General features: G+C 40.6%; 1 protein-coding gene across 6 annotated transcripts in view; it reads left to right on the top strand.

The window, feature by feature from the left end:
* The first annotated feature begins 1,883 nt into the window (after positions 1 to 1,883).
* Positions 1,884 to 22,290, top strand: part of LIFR (LIF receptor subunit alpha) — an 88,281-nt gene continuing 67,874 nt past the window's right edge. For 3 of the 6 annotated variants that reach the window (XM_050946879.1, XM_050946883.1, XM_050946878.1), the window contains exons 1-2: positions 1,884 to 2,097; positions 9,945 to 10,043. The gene's annotated coding sequence lies outside the window, so the exon portion shown is untranslated. Of the gene's footprint in view, positions 2,098 to 2,373; positions 2,524 to 9,944; positions 10,044 to 22,290 lie in introns of those variants that run through there. The other 3 variants (XM_050946882.1, XM_050946880.1, XM_050946881.1) reach the window with 2 other exon arrangements.

The following is a 22,290-nucleotide window of genomic DNA, read 5'->3' as shown; positions in this document are numbered from 1 at the left end:
AGCTCGGGAAGCAGCTTGGCAACACACAGATGCTTCCACTGAGATTTCTTAGGCAAAAACTGTTGCCTTGTGAATGTACCAAAAATATATCCACTATCCAATGTTCCTAAAACCTTATTCTTGCAAGAATGATGCCTTCTATAAAAGGGCCTGCTCCTGCTCCCATTGCAGTCAATGTGAGTTTTGCAATTGACTTCAATGAGAGCAGGCACTCAGGCCCCAAGGCTGCCTTGTTGATAAATATAACTTTGCATTATAAATATAACTTTCAAAAGGGATTATAAAGTTATAAAGTTAATAAAAAAAAGACTTGCCTGTCACATCTAACAGGGCCTCCAAGACAACGTGTACTGATATCAGCTAATAGACCAGGCAATTTTTTAAAATGTTCATATAATCTATTTGGCAAAACTCCAAATATGCATAATACAGAGTATGCAAAATATTCTCAGCACATCATTTCTCTTCTATTCTTCATTAGCTGGAGGAAAGTGATTGCCAAATACAACTGCGGAAATGGGAAACAATGCATAGAGGAAAAGTCCCACACCATTAAGGCATCCGTTTCTTTCTCCTGCCATAAATAAATTCAACATGTCTTTAAAGGCAAGACTAAATGGCTCCAGGAAATTCTCATTAAGGAAAAAGCCCCTGCCTGTGCTGCTCACTTTCATTTGACATTTACAACCCACTGGCAAGTTTTCTCTGACTTAGTCAACAGAGAAGTTACTTTATAAGTAATAGCCAATAAAACAAGTTAGCTAGCCTATTACCAGTGAATTTTAATCCTCTCACTGGCTGTGCAGAATGCTAACACCCAGGGGTTTGACCCTGCTTCTATAAAAGTCAGTGACAGAATTTAGATCATACTTTTGCACTTTGTTGTTGATGGCTCAGTATGTGTTCCAAAACTCAGCCCTTCAAGACAGAAAACCCTTTTTTGGGAAACCAGAGATAATGCAACAGGTAAAATAAATGCCCTAACGGTAAAATGCAATAGATGCAAATAAGTTTTGCTTTAACTGTGGCAGCCATGCTATCTTATGATGGGAGAGGAAGCAAGATAAGACAGGATGAAAAAAAAAGTGTGTTGTTTGTTACAGATCAGGAGCACCAGGCTGGAAGATAAGCCAAACCTTTCATCTGCAGATTATTTGAATTTAAATTGTCATATTTAATACAAAATACACAGTAGTCTAAAATGGGAATGTGGTTTATACCATTATCGCTGTAAAACTTGGGCACAAAGATGATGTATTAAAGGGACACAAGGGAATGCACCTTCCTGTTATAAAGGCTTCCTGGGCAAGGACCTGATCCTCCAATCAGATCTGCCTGGGTGCAGCAATCCACGATCATAGCGGGAAAACTGTGAAACTGACTATGTGCAGTGCTTTTAGAAATCTTTGTGGTGGGTGGATCACTCAGCTAATTGGAAACTGAGCAGTAATCTCTCTGATGGCAGAATCAGGGCCTCGGAGACAGGGGAAAGTGGTGATCAAAGTGTTCAGAACAACCCAATGATTCTCCCCGCTTTGTTTTTTGTGACACTGGCTCCAAATCCCCGCACCCTCCTCTGTCCCGGTGCTCGGAGAGCGACAGACAGACAGAGGGGGGGCTCGCGGGAGACCCAGAGCCCCAGTTACCCTGGCGTATCATTGCTGCTCTGCGGCACAATCCAGCCCCGGGCAGTAGCAGTGGCTGGGTGTCTTGGGCCGGCTGAGATTCAAACTCCGGCCAGCCCCTCCTTCCCCAAGCCGGGCTGCGAGGCCGCCGCCTCCTTCCCCTCCCCCTGCAGGGTGGGCAGAGCCCGGGCAGCCGCCGCCGCCTCGGGGCCCGACCCCGGTCCTGCTGTGTGAACACCAGCGGCCCGCCCGCAGCTCCAGCGCGCAGGCTCTGCTCGCCTCCATCCCTTTCTCCCTGTGGAGACGCCGGCCCCCGCAATCCCCTCCCCGCCTTCCTGCCCCGGCTGCGCAGCGCAGCGCAGAACCGGCAGCTGCGGCCGGAGCTGGGCCCCGTGCGCTATGGGGCGCCCCACGTAGCTGCTGCTCAGGGCTCGCCGCCCGCGGGACCAGGCTGCGGGAGAGGCGCTAGCGGGTAAGTGTCGGCGGAGGGGCCCTGCAGGGCTGGGGAGAAGGACCGATTTGGGGGGAGCTTTCCCCAGGTTGACCCCCTCCCCGCCGGCAGCCTCGCCCCACATGCAGCGCCGAGCCCCTCTGACCTGGGCCAGGTCAGAGAAACGTCCCGTTACCCCCTAGGTGGCGGGGGGTGGGAGACACAGACAGGGAGGTGCCTCCCCCGGGGGAACGGGCTCAGTGCCACCCCCTGCCACACGCCGTCCCTCCCGTTCTCCGGGGAGCAATCGCGTCTGTCAGCGGCGCTGCTGCCTCTGCTCGCAGCCCGGTTAGGTCACTGCCGGTGTCGCTTGGCTCGGAATCGGACCCCCCCGATCTGGAGCCGGCGCCTCTCCTGCTGGTCTCCTGGCCGTCTCCAGTTTTAGGAGGTGGCTGTGTTTACACGCGGGTAAGGGCGGACTCGGCGCTGGTGCTCGCTGATGCGGTTCTGCGTGGGTGGAAACGTGGGAATGCGTTTCTGTGTTGCTGTTCAGTCCCCAGCCGGGGGTGATTCTGCTGGAGGAACTCCGTCGTTTAAGCGGCTTTTTATTTCAGAATGAAAAATAGTTATCAAATAACTTTACCAAAAAAATCTTTGAACCCCCGTGTCGGTTGGTATTGGAGGGTAAATAGATGTCCGCTGTGCATGGTAAAGGAATGACTTGTTAGGAACTCCATAAACTCTTAATGGTATCTTAGGATCTATTTATACTTCTGCTTCCAACCTGAGCGGGAGTTGCATTGAGTTTTGTTTTGTAAACAGCTATTACTTATACAAGACTGCAGTTGATAGATTTTGTGTATTTATTAAATTCTTGAAAGCAAAATGTAAACAAAATTGCTCTTGAGTAAGTAGCATGCAATCCTCCCTTTTTATTTGTTAGATAAGGTTTTTGAGGGAAATTTGGAATATGTATGAATAATTTAGTTCAATTAGTAATCATATGGGAAATTCTTAGACATTCAGATGCAATATGACTCTGGTTCTAAAAGGTTGGATTATTTATTCTATGCTGTTTTTGATCAATACAGGACTATATATCTAGTCCTAGATCTGTGCAAGGATTTTATGCCTGTTTTAATTTTAAGTGCTCAGTGTTTGTAGAATCATGGAGGTATAGGACTGGAAGGGACCTTGATAGGTCATCTAGTCCGGTCCCCTGCATGGAGGCAGGACTAAGTATTATCTAGAGATCATCCCTGATAGATGTTTGTCTAACCTGTTCTTAAAAACCTCCAATGACAAAAATCACACAACCACCCTAGGTAATTTGTTCCAGTGCTTAACTACCCTTACAGTTAAGAAGTTTTTCCTAATGTCTAAACTAAATCTCCTTTGCTGCAATTGAAGCCCATTGCTTCTTGTCCTGGCCTCAGTAGTTAAGAACAGTTTATCACCTTCCTCTTCATAACATTTTTTATGTACTTGAAGACTGTTATGTTCCCCTCCCCCATCTTCTCTTCTGAAGACTAAACAAACTTTTTCAATCTTTCCATGTTTTCTAGGCGTTTCATCATTTCTGTTGTTCTCCTCTGGACTTTCTTCCATTTGTCCACATCTTTCCTGAAATGTGGTACCCAGAACTGGACACAATACTCCTTCTGAGGCATTATCACTGTTGAATAAAGTTTAACAATTACTTCTCATGTCCTGTTTACAACACTCCTGCTAATATATCCCAGAATTATGTTTGCTTTTTTTTTTTTTTTTTTTTTGTGCAACAGCATTACATTGTTGACTCATGTGTAGTATATGATTCACTAAAACCCCCAGATCCTTTTCTACAGTACTACTTACTAGGCAATCATCTCTCATTTTGTATTTATGCAATTGTTTTCTTCCTAATTGTAATACTTTCCATTTGTCCTTATTGAATTTCATCTTATTTATTTCAGCCCGTTTCTCCAGTTTATCATACATATTTCTTTTGTAAAATGCAACACAAAAATGATCCATTTTATAATATTTGAAGTTGCTTAGAAGAGATGAAATTTACAGTGTTGTCACTTAAAATTCTTCAAGTGTATATAAATTAGACTCAGAACCAACAATATTGTATTATGTATGCTTCCTGTCTCCCTTCTGTGTGAAAGAATTTACAAGTTATAGTGATATATAGGGCTTGATCCTCCTACTGAAGTTAATGATCAACTGCATGTTAACTTCATTGTAAGTAGAATTGGACCCATGGATAAGTACTAGTAATTATCTTAGATCAAGTGCCAGAAGCAGGCAGCTGTCAGTCTTCATGCCAAGAATTATCATTCCCACTTTTTTACAGAGATTTTCAAATTTAAAAACACTTAAACTTTTTTGTACCAGAGTATTGCAAAAATAGTCTCATAGACCGTAACCAAGTTGGACAGGTCCTCATTGCCCCCTGAAGGTAGGCTGGTTACTTCAAAGACAAAACTGCCTTATATCTCATGCTAAAGTCCATACCGTTACAAAGCTCAAGTAAAGTAATCTTGATTGTTTCTGTCATACCAGTTGGAAGTCTATTCTTCCTCTTCACTTTTCCTCATAATACCTCATTTGAATTCTTGTTATAGTTCTCTCAAACCTTAGAGCCCTTAGTTGCGGCCTATTGAATGACCTTGAACAGATCGTCAGACGTAACGGGTTTAGTACATCAGAGGTAACTTAAATGTTAAGTCCTGTCACTTCTCAGCCATTTTCTATCAAGATGTAACAATTCTAATTGAACCAATTTCACATGTTGTTATAATTTATGTAGGACCAGGGCCGGTGCTACCATTTAGGCAGCCTAGGCAATCACCTAGGGCGCCCGAATAATTGGTGGGCGCTGTTTTGCCGGAGGGAGCGGCAGGTGGCTCCGGTGGAGCTGCTGCAGTGGTGCCTGCGGAGGGTCCAGTGCTCCGCGGCTCTGGTGGAGCTGCCACAGTCGTGCCTGCGGACAGTTGGCTGCTCGCATGGCTCTGAGGACCGCCTGCAGGCATGACTGCGGCAGCTCCACCGGAGCCACGGAGCACCGGACCCTCCGCAGGCACCACTGTGGCAGCTCCACCAGAGCCGCGGGACCAGCGTGCGAGGTGGTGAAATTGCCGTCTGCCTAGGGCGCTCAAACCCCTAGCGCCAGTCCTGTGTAGGACCATAAGTATACATGTTTTTTTACTAGAAGATAAAGAAAATTTCTGCCCCAAGGATCTTACAGTGTAAGCCATTATCCTGCAAACAGGATACACTTGTGCTTATCTTTATTACCTTGATTTCAATGGGACTGCTCACAGTAGGAAAGTTAAGTATATGTATAAGGGTTTGCAGGATCAGGACCTAGTGTAGACCAAGAACAAGAGAGATGGTGGAGGCTGGGGAAGGAGCAGTAAATGGAAGGAGTGGGTCTATGAAATTTTACTATGTCTGAATATTGTTGTCAACAGCCTGCTTGGTGAAGACCATGGCAGACTACATTCAGCTAACTCTGATTATTTAGATAGAAATATTGCTGTTGGGGGAGTATAGTTTTTGTGCAGAGATCAGATCCTTTGAGTTAGCTGCTCTGCTTGTTTCTTGTTGTTTACATAGGTCTCTGGTAAATCCCTCCTTATCACTAATTAATCTTTTCATCGTCTTTGATAGATCACCTTTGATAAATCTCCACTGTATTATCACCAGTTTTTAACGGTATATTTAATCAGACATAGTGACCTGAACTGGACAGTATGGCTTATAGAAAATATTGTGCCCAATCCCTTTGCAGATGCACGCGGAAAAGGAGAGACTTCCCCACTCATCCTTTGGTCCTCCAGGCAGGGACAGAGCATAAGAAAGCCACTCTGCTAGCCTCTTTAAATGGTGTGGAACCATGACCAGCCAGCTGTGGTATGGAGTGGGGATTCTCTTTGCAAGAGATGTGTAGATACTTATGGATAAACTTGCATATTTATGGTCATAAAGCCACTGCTGCGGTGACTTTAACCCAGAAATTAAGGGTTCTGAATATTTTTTTAAGGATTTGTTGTAGAATGGGAACTGCTGCAATGAGGTCAGATCTGTTTTCAGACAGTGCATGGTTTACATGTATTATAAGATAATTTTGTGCCTCAGTAAGGCTATCTGAATATGTAAATCTCCATATACACTTTTAGAACATTATATGATTCTGTAGTTCTATCAGTAACAGTCCTATTAGAGCATTAACTTGTTTTATTGCAGAAATAACTAATGTAATGTTGTTTCATGCCCATTTAATAGGATTTGTATAAAAACAAGATAGTAAACGTTCTTTGTGAAATGTCCAGTTAAAAATAGACCAGTGGCTCAATAGATAGGCTTTTTTTGGTAGTGGGTCAGGTTCATAAAATGGTAGTCTTATTTTTTAAAACACATATTTTATGCAGGCTCTGTGGTGTAGAATTAATGTATTGCAAGGTCAATGCAACTGGATTAGGTTTTCATAAATATGACTCAGTAGATTATGTGTGTTTTTTTCCCCTTCCATTTATATTATTTGTATTACATCCCCTCAGAAGTTGGAGAACCTTTTTATTTATGTATTAATTTGGAATAGGAATGCTGATTTGTATGGCAAATGTAGCCACTCCTTTCTGTGTAGTTCTAAAGCCTGTTGGGGCATATTTGTCTTTGTTTTCCTCCAACAATCTTCTTATAGACATTCCTATTAATAAAAGAAATCTACCTTGAAATAAGCTATGATCCTTTCTTGTGTGTGTTAACCATTGCTATCATTAGTTGAAGGAAAAAGTGGGGGGGGAACAGGAAGCTTCTTAAAACAATGCAAAAGCTTTTAAATTAACATAAATTAGGCATGTTGTTTTATACTAAAATCTCATGTGGAGTCTTGAAGTATGAAGTATTTAAGTACAGTGGACTACAGACGAATACAATTATGCAAATGAGGTTGAAAACTCATTGCTCAGAACTACAGTGATCTAACTTACCTAAATAGGTAAAACTAGGTGGGGAGTGGACCATCTCTATGTTCTGTATTTGTCCAGTGCCTACTGCAGTCCTGGTCCATAACTGGGGCTCCTAAGTACTTCTGCAATACAAATATTAAATAATAAGTAGTACCTGGGTAGAACTAGGCCTTCTGATTTGATACATTGATATGGGAGCATTGATTTGTCTCTCTTTTTGCATGTGCTACCTGTTTGGTCATTGATTTTTGCTGTGCATTATGTAGAATGACTCTGAACTATGGGTAGTGATGCAACAAGAGAACAAAAATGAGTAAAAAAGTGTCTGCCTTGTGGCCCAAAAGGTTTTAGTTGCCTCTCTCACAGTCCAGCAGCTGTCACTGCTGGACTGAGAGAAGCAGATGAAAAAATTCCAGTCCAAATGATGGAGCTGCATTTGAAATGCTGCTGCTCCTGTTGTTTTTATTACTGCTTGTATTGCAATAGTGACTAAAGGAGCCAATTGGCTCAGGGACCTCTTCTGTTAGGCGCTCTGCAAACACAAAGACCTTACAGTTTATTTAATGCTGAAATTACTCTTCTACTTTCCTGTTTGTAGGCCCGCAGTCAAATTTCAGGCTTTCACTGCCTGATCCAATATTGTCCCCAGGAGGGATTTCCTGTTAAGCCCAATAAAGACTAGGAACGCTGTAAATTTGTTTGTGAAGTTACCTCTTGTTTATCATTGTCCTCCCACCCTATGGAGCACATGGAAGATTCACACCCCTGAACTTACAGATCAATGAAATTCAGCCTGTATTTCAGGGGAAATGCAAGAATTCACGTTTTGGCAGTGATTCCGTGGTTGCTTCATTTCAGTCTCCTATATCAGCCACTACCTCTGGAATCCTCCTTAGTAGGGAGGATTCTGCTGCATGGGAAGGAGGGAGCGGGGGGCTGGTCTAATTTAAAATGACTCCTGTGAGTAGGAACTTAAGTCAGAGAATCTCTATGGGTTTGAGGATGTAAGATTCCTGAAGAGTGCCTGTCCCACAACCCTCCTCTTCTAGTCACATTGCAGAACTATTATCCAGGTGAGATCAAGAGGGAATGGTGCAGCAGAGACAGCTCTCCCTTCCTACAAAGGCTGGGATCTGCTTGTGATTTGGATGTGGTTCTTGCCAAGGAGGGATGGGAGGCATAAATTACGCTCCATTTATAAAATGCATCTCATGGGAGCAGGGAGAACACTGTAGCTATGCCCTACTCCTCCCTCTCTATATGCTGTAAAAATTTCCTCGAAAGAAAGTCTCCACCACATGCAAATGAAGACTAAGTGTTTCGCCAAAGCAGTGCTGTGATTTTGGTGCTGGGAGTGATTTGGACCAGGATAACGCATGTCTCACTTGGCGAAATTGTGTGCATTTTGCATTTTAAGAGAGGACTGACACACTTTAAATTCAGGATTCTGTTTTCCCTACAACAGGTGCTAATACTTTATCAGCACTAAATGATGCAGAGCTTCATTCCCAGCTATAGGGAGTCCGAAGGTGCCACTCTTTAGATAACTAAAGGAGGGTTTTGGCTACATTGTGTGTTCGGTATTAGGGCAGGTCTACACTAGAAACTTGTGCTAGTACAGTAATATTGGTTAGGGGAATGTATGTATCTGTAGCTTTTGTTTGTTTTTTTTAAATGGCATTTCTCTACTGGCAAATGCCCTAGAAGCACTTGCGCTGGCAAGAAAAGTGCTTTTGCCAGTATAGCTTGTTTCGTTTAGGGAAGTGGTATAAACTATTCTAACCTGCATCTATGCTAGGCATGATCTACATCTATATTAGTGTAGATTCACCTTTAGAACCTGTAGTATGTTCTTACGGTATTACATAAATGATAAATGTTCGTGTTAATTTCTGGATTGTAAATATTTGTTTGAGGAACTTCAGTATGCCTTTAATCTACACAACTCATTTTTGTTAACACTTCACAAATTATCTGGTGACGTTAGCTAAAGCTTGGGTAACTGGGCACGCTACAAGGGTAGTAACTGGGTGAAATTCTGTGATTTGTGCTATTCAGGAAGTCAGAATAGATTTTACCCTGTGGCTTTAAAATGTCTGCATATGGACTTATAAAATAATGCTTGAATAATAATTGCTCTTAATACAGCAGAGCAGAAGTATTGCTTATGTCTAATGAAATTTAGAAGAAAATTATGTTGCCCAGTATTATCTGGGCTTCTTCTAACTGTGCTGCTCAAAGGTGGATGGGAATTACAAGCATCCTTTTTTCAGAGGAAATCGCCCAAACTGATCTTTTCATATTATTTCTGGTTTGGAGCAGCTTCAGAGCTTGTGGTGAAAAAGATAGACATTTAATCTTTGAGGTTTTAGACCCACTCAAGAGCTAGAACATAGGAGAGAAGCTCTTAATGTTTTAGTCCATGAGAGACTTTAGTAGTGGCACCAAGAAAACTTCTAGTCAGGGTTTATTTGCAGGTTTTGAAGCAGCACCTTTTGTCTGTCATCAGGTGTCTACTTGTCCTCCCTTTCCCCCAGCCACAGGGGAAAAAATAGAGCTATAGAGAATACTTGGCACATAAGGCCCTAGGCATATAAATTCATCTGCTTGAAGCAGATGAATTATTAATATTGCATGAGATCTCAATATAGAACAATATTCTCACATCATCCATATTACAGATGATTGTCTGTTGTTTTTTGCAGTGAAATGATAGGACCTGTTCATGAGAAGATCTGTTTGACCAAATGCTGTCTCACAGGTCAAATCAGAGGATCATTTCTCTTTGACATCAGCTTTATAACGAATTTGGGACTCTGTGCTACACACCTTTGTTCAAAGATTTGCTGGATTGGCTCCTTTCATGCTGCCTTCTGTAGGCCCTTTTATTCCTAGGTTAACAGTTTGTTTGTTTGTTTGTTTTTTAAGGCAAGAAGGGACCTGTTGGATCATCTAGTCTGACCTTCAGCACGACACAGCCTACAGAACTTCACCCAGTAATTTCTCCATCAAGCCTATCACTTCTGGGTGAGCATATCTTTTAGAAAGACGTCCAATCTTGATTTATAGTCTTTAAGTGATGAGGAATCTGCTATATCACTAGGTCAGCTGGTCCAAGAGTTAATCACCTTCCCTATTTACAAAATTGCACCTTATTGTAAAGCCAGATTTGTCTAGCTTCATTTCCAGCCATTGGATTGTTATGCCCTCTCTCTGCTAGGGTAAAGAGCTCTCTACTATCAGAAATCTTTTCTCCATGTGAGTACTTGCAAATTATCAACAAGTCACATTAAGCTTCTAATGGATGAACTAAATAGGTGGAGCTTCTTGTAGCCTCTCGCAGTAAGGCATGGTATCCAGACTGGGCTGCTCTTGTAGTTCTTCTGTTGTCGTGCCCACTTTTTGGGGAATATGCTTGATTATGCAAGAGAATGGACTCAGTGATTATTTAAATAATTTCTGTCACTAACTTCTATGATAGTATTTGTAAATTTTCCTTTTATTCTCTTGAGTTATGTTACCTCACAGTACCATGTTGTTCCTATAAGGCAGGGGTCCCCAACGCAGTGCCTGCAGGGGCATCTAAATGCGCCCGCGTCCTGGCCAGCGGTGGAGCACCCGCCGTAATGCCGCCGAATTTCTGTGGCGTTTCGGTGGTGACGCCTCTTGATAACATCACTTGTCGGCGGCAAGTGACGTCATCGAGAGGCATCGCCGCCGAAATGTCACAGAAATTCGGCGGCATTTCGGCGGGTGCTCCACCGCCACCACGGTCCTTCATCTGGTGCCCACCCGACAAAAAGGTTGGGGACCACTGTTATAAGGAATATCATATTTTTAAGACCAGGGGCCTTATGTAATAAAATTGACACAGCTTTGGGCTATGCTTGTTCTTTGTTTTATAAAACCAACTGTTGGGGAAAGGGTTGTATGTGTGTTTTCAGACCGGTAAGGATATTGAGTGTAAATGGCTTATATTAGAAAATTGCTGATTGAAAACATGACTAGATTTAATTACTGATATTATATGCACATTAATAGTATTACTGTATTTCTTTTCTGTGTAGTTCATCTTTGGAAACTTGCGAAGTAGAAATTCTATTATTTTAGGGTTTTAATTCTTATTTTGTTGACGACTTCAAACACATAGTGGAAGCTGGGGAGAAAAAGGATGGAGTAAGTTCTGATTTACTGTAAGTTGTTGTAATGGGAGTCAATAAAGGGACGATGTCAACTTTAAAATAGCTTTGAACTTTAAAAAAAATTTTTGAAGTACTATGTCTGCTATAGTTCCCCTGTGGTTTTAGAAATGCATTTTCCTATTTTTCCATTTTTTCCCTTCAGTTTGTGTATGAAGAACCCATTCAAGCAGGGAAAACTGATTTAGGCCCTAACCATGCAAAATACATATGCACGCAACTAAGTGTTTGCATTATTGGAACCTAAATATTATATACAAAGTGCTGTCAGGTAAGCTGATTCTCCCCCCTCTCCCCCATTCTTCCAGTTACAATAAAAAAATGCTTCTTGTAACTAGGGTGATCAGATGTCCCAATTTTATAGGGACAGTCCCGATATTTGGGGCTTTGTCTTTACAGGCACCTATCACCCCTCACTCCCATCCCGATTTTTCACACTTGCTGTCTGGTGACCCTACTTGTAACAGTTATTAACAAAAAAAAAAAAATAGTAGAAGTGATTTTTATGTTGAAAATATCCATTTAAGCATGGTACTATATTAATGTTAATGTGTGCTGCTTTGTTCTATGAACTCTGTGGAAACAACAATTTTTTTTTCTTTTTTTTTTCTTTCATTGTTAGCACACACTGTGGAAGTACCCACATAGAAAACTTGACTGCTGAGTTTGTACAAAAAATAAGGTTTTGGGGTTTTGTAGCTTATCCTTTGATTTAATGTTTATTGAGATTATTCAATTTTTCATGCTATATTAGAGATTTATCCTGCAAATACTTACAGTGTAAAATTTACTGCTGCAAGTGGTCTCCTGAAAATAGTGGAGTGCAATCATGGTACTCAGCACAGTGTTTGCAGGATCAGTTTCTCAGTGATTATATGAAACAAAATGCCACCTTCCCCTTTTATGCATACTTATACTCAGGTGTGTGTTTGTAGTGTGTTGTTTGTAAACTAGTGTCTCTTACCAACTGAAGTTGGTCCAGTAAGAGATATTACCTTGTGTCTCAAATATCCTGGGACCAGCATTTCTACAACAACTTCACATATTAAAAAAACCCACACAGCTTTTTCCTTACCCCTTACAGGCTTTAAATTGTACTCTTAATGCTTTAGCACCCAATCTTGCCTTGATAGAATTTAGGTATGAGCCTTCCATCCTAGAAGTACGCAAAATTGGCCCTGGTCTACAATGCAAAGGCTTGTAAGCGTGTATTTATTAATCTGAGCAAAGTTACTCGCACGCTTATATTTGCAAGATTGGGACGAGGGTGCATGACTCTGTGTGTGTGGCAGGGGTGGAGTTACTTACAATATTTATATAAGATCAGCTGTAGCATATTTGCAGAACAGCATGCCAAGGCTGGTTAGACACTTTCATCTTTTCAATAAGTGGCACATAGGATCTTTGATTATTCCATTTGAAAACCATTTATAGTGGTTTCCAGGCTTGCTGTAAACATGTTCCAATTACTGGCAATGCTAATTAATTTTCTTTGAAGTTGAGTTTGCAGTCCAAAATACTGGGTATGGAAAATCTTCTAGTGATTTTTTTTAATACATTCTTACTTTTTTTGGAAGCCCCAAAGGTAAAATGTTTTTTTTCTCTTGTTGGTTGCTTACTATAAAAAATAAATCTGAGTTACTTGAAAATAAAGTATATTTAATGTCCTGTGTCAGGTACAGGGAGAAATGTTGATGGATGGGAAATCCACATCCATACCAGAAGTGCAAAGAGCAAATGTTTGCAAGTAAAACAATTTATGTTTGTCTCTATTGTTCTCTAAATGTATATTATATGGTGAATCTACTGAGAAGGTTTGATAACCTGGTTTGCTGATATGTGTTATATTGCCACCACATGCTGTATATCATACTATCAGCAGTCTTATGTATTCATGTAATAATTGAAATAAATCTTGCATGTGTAAGGATGCAAGGATCCTAGGGGAAGATCTTCAATATGTAAGGTTATAGAACTGAAATAACACTCTTTACTGACTGACTTTACTTTAGTAACCTTGAAAGCCTGTTATTTCAGTGTTACTGGGTTTTAAACGTTAAGTAGGTTTTATGACTCTTGCTTTCCTGTGAGCTATTAAGAACATTTTTTGCTGAACATGAACATTTCATACACAAAGTCAATTGCATCTTGTTTAAGTGTCACACTGTGAAATTCAAACTAATTGTGTTACGTATGTCTGAACTTAGAAAAGTGAGATAAGAGCATCCTTGGCCTTGTGAGTGGAGTGTCACTATGTCTCTGTCTGAATTCTGTGAAATACGCAATGAAGAAAAAAATCTCTATAGAGATGGCTTATAATTAGGGCTGTGAGTCTTTCACGGAAGTCATGGATTCCATGACTTTCCGGGACTTCTGCAGTGGCTGGTGTGACTGACTGGGTGGCCCCAGGCAGCTGGGGCCAGGTGCTGCCCCAGAGCAATGGTCCAGGAACAGCGGCAGGGCCTCAGATGCCCCTCCCCACCCTGGACTATGCAGCAGTGGTACTACGCTGGAACGCCCCCCCCCCCCCCAAGCAGCAGCGGTGTCCGCAGGATGTCCCCCGCCCCAGAGCACCTAAGTTTTAGTTAGGGGTATTTATATAGTACAAGTCATAGACAGGTCGTGGGCTGTGACTTTTTGTTTACTGCCCGTGACCTGTCCGTGACTTTTACTAAAAATGCCATGACTAAATCATAGCTTTACTTATAATAAATACTTTGTTTAAAATAACTGTGTAATGTCTGGATTGAGTTCAGGGTATCTTAAAAGAATCAAATAATTGTGTATGAATATTGTACAAATAGACTAAACACCCATTTAGGGGTTTTATATTAAATAAATAATACACAGAATAGTGGGTAGTGGTTATGCAGTATCCATTTAGCTGTGAATGTCTAAGACATTTTTAAGGAATGACAGTACTTTACGAGAATTAAATTGATTTCTTAGTAATCTGGGGAACAAGATATTCCTGAAACTACAGATCCATATTTTCTGATGAATTACTGTTGTGTTAGTATTTCCTGTGTCTTAAAACGTTACTTACCATGTAGTATTTCAGCTCTTGACACCTGCCTACAGTGTGTCAGTTTCTTCAACCTCAGTACATTAATCTAACTAGACAACCATTCTGTTCAGGTAATTATGGACGATGTAACTAGGCACAGATAACTCACCATACACTATTGTCATCAACCACTGTGGACTTTTTTTCTCCCACAGCATTGCAAAGTGACTGTCACTCACTGTGTGTGTATGAGGGAGGAGGGAAGATGGGGCTGGCCAAGGAATGAGATTTACTATTCTGGGTGGACTGATTTAAATCTCTATTCTTAATCATGAATTAAATTGGCAAGCAGGAAATCTTGATATAAATGATTATTTAATGAAAATTGAAATTCAATTAAAAATGTGCAAAATCAGCATTTTAAAATTTAAATAACACTGTGTTAGATATGTATTTTTGTCTCAAGTTTATTAAAACATGTTTTTAATTTAAAATTGATTTATTAAACAGAGGAAGTATTATTTATAATCACCGTGTTCTTGACGATTTTAGAACTAGTAGCTCTCATCCTCTCTGAACTGGTTCTCATCTGTAGATGGGAAATGGATAGTCAAAAAAGCAAACATAATGTTGGGAATCATTAAGGAAGGGATAGATAATGAGATGAAAATATCATGTTGCCTCTATATAAATCCATGGTACGTCCTGCTTCTTTTTCAACTGCTAATCATTTTCTCAGTAAATCACTGAACTGAAATAGTTGCATAAATGAAAATGAAGAAAATATTCTCTCTGCATATGCATAGGAGGCTTCTGTGGTCAAAAGCTGTTCTTGCACTTCAGCAAATTCTGATTCCAGATGCACAGCGAGTGACTTCCACCAGGTTAGTGGTCTGACTTAAAAATGGCAGTAGAAAACATGTACTGCTTGAATATTACTTTTTAATTCAGATTATTTTAATAGATTATACTAAATTTAGGCTTTAAAAGTTGTCCTAATTTCAAATTTAATTTCAAATCGTTGATTTTTTTTAAAAAGTATTTAAATACAAAAATAGATTTTTTTAAAAAATCAGTTTTTATCCATTCTGCTGTTAATTTAAAAGAATAGAGTGAAAGAAAAAACAGGAATTTGTCATGTATAATTTAAACATAGAATGTTTTCAATGATTTGGAGCATGTTCTTTCTTACTCTCCCTTTGTACAGCACCCTGCACAGTGAGGCCCCCACTGCACTACAAACCATAAATATTAATTCTGCTAGTTTTGCCTGTGAGCAAGTTAGATATAGAAATACATACCATGTTTCCAGAAATGTGAGCTTAGCCTTCATCAGAACTAAGACTCCCATATTGAAAATACTAGGCAATTGCTTAACTTTACTATTATGAGTAGCCTCATTGATTACTATATCGGAGACAGAAAAGCGGATTTTGTTTTATTATTGTCAAACACATTTTTTCGTTTCAAGTAATTTATTGATGGGTTATTCTGGCTGCCATATGATTAATAAAGAAGTGCAGAAAGGTTTAAATTAGTTTTTGTTTTGTTCTTTAAATTTAAATATTCAGAATGTCAGATATTGTCTTCTGTTATGTGGGGTCACTTCACAGATGTGGACTGGAAACTTCCTGAATCCTCATTTGAGTTAAACAAACACCATTGCTTAAAACACTGTGAATAATAATCGCATCCCCTCTGTTATCAGGTTTAATTTCTGAAGTCTGTCATAAACCTGCCAGTTCTCTAGTTGGCCATAGGGTCATCAAAGGTGAGCAACACCTGAATTTCTAATATTAAATTTTTTTATTGCTGGCAGGAGGAGAGGAAAGGAAAGAGAAACAAACCACGTTGCAGGCCATGGTTGTGTCATAAAGCTGGTCCTCGGAAGAGCATGTTGAGATTTGTATTTGATTTGGTAATTTTTAATACTTGGATGGGTTTTTTTAAATCTATGCATGGGTGTGTTTATTGTTCTAAAATTAAACTTTTTTTGAATTACCAAAAGAAAAAAACAAGGGAGTATTCATAGGCCCTCAGTTCACCCCAGAAGTTTGAGATGGGAGCACTCAGAAGACTAGTGTCGCTATATGGCAGTTAATCTCAGATCCTTACACCAGAAAGGGTGAGTTGCTCTAGACCTGGCTCTCTGCAAGTACAACAGCCTTCTCCTGGCCCACTCGAGCCTCAGTATTATTGAAGATGAAGCAGTCTTTAGAGGCTCAAGGTGGATTTCATTTCACATGTCCACAACAAGTTGCAAATTGGATTTGCTTTTCTCTTCTAATGCTTCCCTTGGGAGGAGGATTTTCTTAAGTGGAGGTCTTTGTGTGAAATTCAAAGTTTTGGGTTTGTTTTTTGTTTTCGAAAGGAGCAATTCCAAGTTTGCGATCTCTATTTAGCATGGGGCTTCCTTCCTGTCATTATTAATACCTCTCACAACGTAATACACTACTTCCTCAGTACTGGGCTAGCAGATGATTTATGAGGGAGAAAGATTTCTTACCTGCTAATTTCTCTTCACTGATAACTCCTCCCCCAGTCTGAACTGATCCATAAAATTGTCATCATAGACGCACCTTTTTCCGTTGGAGATTAGTCTGGGAGTCATGAGATCTAGTTGATATGCTTAACTTCTTTGTTTACTGCTTCATTACTCAGTAGCCAATGTTAGTCTTGTTCAGAGATTTGGAAATAGTTATTCTTTGGGAACCAAAGGAGTGTGATGATTCCAGATGACTGCTGGTAGTTGGGGACACTGGAGGAGACTCAAGCTCCAGATGGAAAGATGAGTTAATGAAGAAAAATATATGTAGAAAAATTATTTCTTGATGATTTATTATTTTATTACTATAATTTACAGATTGTGCATCTCCATGTGAGACACTACTGTCTATGTCACAATAGAAAATCAAATTCTCCAATAATCTTATGTTTAATTATGGAGCATCACTGATCAGTTTTTCAGTTTGCATTTCGGAAGGCTTATTTTAAAAAACATGCTGCTTTTTGATATTAAAGTGTTCTCCTTTTTAGCAAACACTTCACTCCACAGTATTGAAAGTTGTCGGTTCTTTAGTGTATGATTCCAATTTCAGATCATTGTCCTTTGTATTAGATAAGTAGCTGGAATTGCAACAGTAACTGTCAGTGGACCTACAACGTACTGCTTTTATCCCATCATAAAACTAACTAGGCTGTTCTGTTTTGGCAAGAAGAGCAAAGGCCATGAAGTACAAAATAGTTTGATATTTTTGCTTATAAACAGTGTAAGAAAAATTGAGAGTATTTAATTAAATAAGGTTTTTTATATTCAAGCAGCCTTTTTCTATCTAAGCTAATTTAAGTGGCCATACTGGGTCAGACCAATGGATCCTTTACCCCAGTATCCTGTATTCTGACAGTGGCCAGTGCCACATGCTTCATTGGGAATGAACAGAACAGGGCAATTATTGAGTGATCAATCCACTGTCATCCACTCCCAGATTCTGGCAGTTGAAGGTTTAGGGACACTCAGAGCTTGGGGTGACTTCCCTAACCATCTTGGCTAACAGCCATTGATGGACCTATTCTCTGTGACCTTATACATATATTTTTAACCCACTTATAATTTTTGTCTTCCCAATATCCCATGGCAACGAGTTCTACAGATTAACTCAGAGTTCTGTGATGAAGGATTTTCTTATGTTTGTTTTTAAACCTGCTGTCTATTAATTTCATTGGGTGACCCTGATTCTTGTGTTATGTGACGGGATAAATTCCCTATTCACTTTCTCAATGTGATTTTATAGACCTTGATCATATCCTGTATTATCTCTTTTCTAAGATTAACATCTCCAATTTTTATTCTCTCCTCATATGGGAGCTGTTCCGCACTCCTAATCACTTTGTTGCCTTTCTCTGTATCTTTTCCAATTGTAGTGTATTGTTTGTGGAATGAGGCGACCGGAACTGCACACAGTATTCAAAGTGTGGGCATGCTAATGATGTACATAGAGGCACTATTATATGATCTATTTTATTGTCTTTCCCTTTCAAAATATACATATTATAAAATGGTACAAAATATATCGGAAGGACAGAACAAGTCGTGCTGGTGGGGGATTGGCATTATATGTGAAAGAAAGTGTAGAATCAAATGCAGTAAAAATTATAAATGAATCAAACTGTACCATAGAATCTCTATGGATAGAAATTCCGTGCTCTAATAATAGGAATATAGCGGTAGGGATATATTACTGACCACCTGACTAGGATAGTGATAGTGACTGTGAAATGCTCAGGGAGTTAGAGAGGCTATTAAGATAAAAAACTCAATAATAATGATGGGGGATTTAAATTATCCCCATATTGACTGGATACATGTCACCTCAGGACGGGATGCAGAGATGAAGTTTCTTGACACCTTAAATAACTGCTTCTTGGAGCAGCTGGTCCTGGAAACAACCAGAGGACAGACAATTCTTGATTTAGTCCTAAGTCAGAGGTGGGCAAACTACAGCCCGTGGGCCACATCTGGCCTGAGGGACCCTCCTGCCCAGCCCCTGAGCTCCTGGCCTGGGAGGCTAGCCCCCATCCCATCCCCACAGCCTCAGCTCACTGCACTGCTGGTGCAATGCTCCAGGCGGTGGGGCTAAGCGCTCCTGCCAGGCAGCACAGCTGCAGAGCTACGGCGTGGCCTAACCCGGTGCTTTGTGCTGTGTGGTGTCATGGCTGGCTCCAGCCAGGTGGCATGACTGCCTATCCTGGTTCTCTGGGCGGTGCGGCTGTAGTGCCGCCAGCCATCGGTGCTCCAGGCAGCGTGGTAAGGGGGCAGGAAGTGGAGGGGGGTTGGATAGAGGACAGGGGAGTTAGGGGTGGTGGTCAGGGGGCGGTGGTGTGGATAGGGGTTGAGGTGGTCAGAGGGCTGGGAACAAGGGGGTTGAATGGGGGTAGGAGTCCCAGGGGGGCAGTCAGGAAGGAGAGAGGGGGTTGGATGGGGTGGCAGGAGGCAGTCAGGGGCACGGGTCCCAGGGGAGGGCGTCAGGGAAAGCGAAGCAGGGGGCATTGGATAGGGGCCTTGGGCCGGGCCACGCCTGGATGTTTGGGGAGGCAGGATCTGTTCCAAGAGGTGAATGTAGCTGGACTGCTTAGTAATAGTGACCGTAATACAATTTACATTTAATATCACTGTGGCAGGAAAAACACCACAGCGGCCCAACACTGTAGCGTTTAATTTCAGACAGGGGAACTACACAAAAATGAGGTGGTTAGTTAAACAGAAATTAAAGGGTACATTGCCAAAAGTGAAATCTCTGCAAGCTGTGTGGAAATTTTTTAAAGACATCATAATAGAGGCTCATCTTAAATGTATACCCTAAATTAAAAAACATAGTTAGAAAAGAGCTGCCGTGGCTAAACAACAAAGTAAAAGAAGCAGTGAGAGGCAAAAAGGCATCCTTTAAAAAGTGGAAGTTAAATCCTAGTGAGGAAAATAGAAAGGAGCATAAACACTGGCAAATGAAGTGTAAAAATACAATTAGAAAGACCAAAAAAGAATTTGAGGAACAGTTAGCCAAAGACTCAAAATTAATAGCAAATTTTTTTTAAGTAAATCAGAAGCAGGAAGCCTGCTAAACAACCAGTGGGGCCACTGGATGATCACGGTGCTAAGGGAGCACTCAAGGACGATAAGGCCATTGTGGAGAAACTAAATGAATTCTTTGCATCGGTCTTCATGGCTGAGGATGTGAGGGCGATACCCAAACCTGAGCCATTCTTTTTAGGTGACAGATCTGAGGAACTGTCCCAGATTGAGGTATCATTAAGGGAGGTTTTGGAACAAATTGATAAATTAAACTGCAATAAGTCACCAGGACCAGATGGTATTCACCCAAGAGTTCTGAAGAAACTCAGATATGAAACTGCAGAACTACTAACTGTAGTCTGTAACTTATCATTTAAATCAGCTTCTGTACCAGATGACTGGAGGATAGCTAATGTGATGAAAATTTTTTAAAAAGGCTCCAAAGGTGATCCCAGCAATTACAGGCCTCTAAGCTTGACTTCAGTACCGGTCAAACTGATTGAAACTATAATAAAGAACAATATTGTCAGACATATAGATGAACATAATTTTTTGAGGAAGAGTTAATATCATTCTAGTAAGGGGAAATCATGCCTCACCAATCTACTAGAATTCTTTGAGTGGGTAAACAAGCATGTGGACCAAAGGGATCCAGTGGATATAGTGTACTTTGATTTTCAGAAAGCCTTTGACAAGGTCCCTCACCAAAGACTCTTACGCAAAGTAAGCTGCCACGGGATAAGAAGGAAGGTGCTCTCATGGATTGGTAACTAGTTAAAAGAAGGAAACAAAGGGTAGGTATATATGGTCAGTTTTCAGAATGGAGAGAAGTAAATAGTGGGGTCCCCCAGGGCTCTGTTCTGGGACCAGTCCTATGCAACATATTAATAAATGATCTTGAAAAGGGGATAAACAAATGACAAAATTTGCAGATGATAAAAAATTACTAAAGATGGTTAAGACCCAGGCAGACTGATAAGAGCTACAAAAGGCGCTCTCAAAACTAGATGACTAGGCACAAAATGGGAGATTAAATTTAATGTTGATAAATGCAAAGTAATGCACATGGGAAAGAATAATTCCAACTATACATATAAAATGATGGGGTTTAAAAGAGGAAGAGATCTTGGAGTCATTCTGGATAGTTCTCTGAAAACATCCACTTAATGTGCAGTGGCAGTCAAAAAAGTAAACAGAATGCTGGGAATAATTAAGAAAGGGATAGATAATAGGACAGAAAATATCATGTTGCCTCTATATAAATCCATGGTACGCCCACATTTTGAATACTGTGTGCAGATTTGGTCGCCCCGTCTCTTAAAAACAAGATATATTGGAACTGGAAAAGGTTCAGAAAAAGGCAACAAAAATGATTGGGATATGGAAAGGCTTCTGTGTGGGGAGAGATTAGACTGGGACTTTTCAGCATGGAAAGAGATGGCTAAGCGACGATACGATTGAGATCCATAAAATCGTGACTGGTGTAGAGAAAGTAGATAAGGAAGTGGTGTTTACTACTTCTCATAACAAAGAGAAGACAAGAACTGAGGGTCACCAAATGAAATTAATAGGCAGCCAGTTTAAAACAAAAGGAAGTATTTTTTCACACAGTGCACAGTCAACCTGTGAAACTCCTTGCCAGAGGATGTTGTGAAGGCCAAGATCATAACAGGGTTCAAAAAAGAACTAGATAAATTCATCGAGGATAGGTCTATTAGCCAGAATGGACAGGAATGTTGTCCCTAGCCTCCATTTCCCAGTAGATGGGAATGAGCGACAGAGGATGGATCACTTGATGATTACCTGTTCTGTTCATTCCCTGTGGAGCACCTGGCACTGGCTGTTGTCGGAAGACAGGATTTTGGGCTAGATGGACTTTTGGTCTGACCCAGTAGGGCCATTCTTATGTTCTTTCCTAATAGTTCCTAACATTCTGTTGGCTTTTTTTTTTGTCTGCTGCTGCATATAGAGCAGATATTTTCAGAGAACTATCCACAATGACTCTAAGATCTTTCCTGAACAGTAACAGCTAATTTAGATTCCGTCATTTTGTCTGGATAGCTGGGATTATTTTTTACTATGTGAATTACTTTGCACTTATCAACATTGAATTTCATCACCCATTTTTTTCAGATCATTTATGATTATGTTGAACAGCACAGGTCCCAGTGCAGATCCTTTGGGGACCATGTATTTACCTCTTTCCATTGTAAAAAACTGACCGTTTATTCCTACTCTTTGGTTCCTATCTTTTAACTAGTTCCTGATCCATAAGAGGACCTTCCCTCTTATCCCATGACTGTTCACTTTGCTCAAGAGCCTTTGGTGTTCACCTTGTCAAAGGCTTTCTGAATTTTGATAGATTGGTGAAGCATGATTACCCTTTACAAAATCCATGTTGAGTCTTCTCCAATATATCGTGTTAATCTGTGTGTCTGATAATTCTCTTTTTTACTCTTTGCCTGGTACTGAAATTACTGGCCTATAATTGCCAGAATGGCT

Source organism: Gopherus flavomarginatus, chromosome 3 (genome assembly GCF_025201925.1).
Source record: "Gopherus flavomarginatus isolate rGopFla2 chromosome 3, rGopFla2.mat.asm, whole genome shotgun sequence".
Taxonomy (NCBI): domain Eukaryota; kingdom Metazoa; phylum Chordata; order Testudines; family Testudinidae; genus Gopherus; species Gopherus flavomarginatus.
Note: the sequence above shows the minus strand (reverse complement) of the source record. Positions and strands in the feature narration are given on the sequence as shown.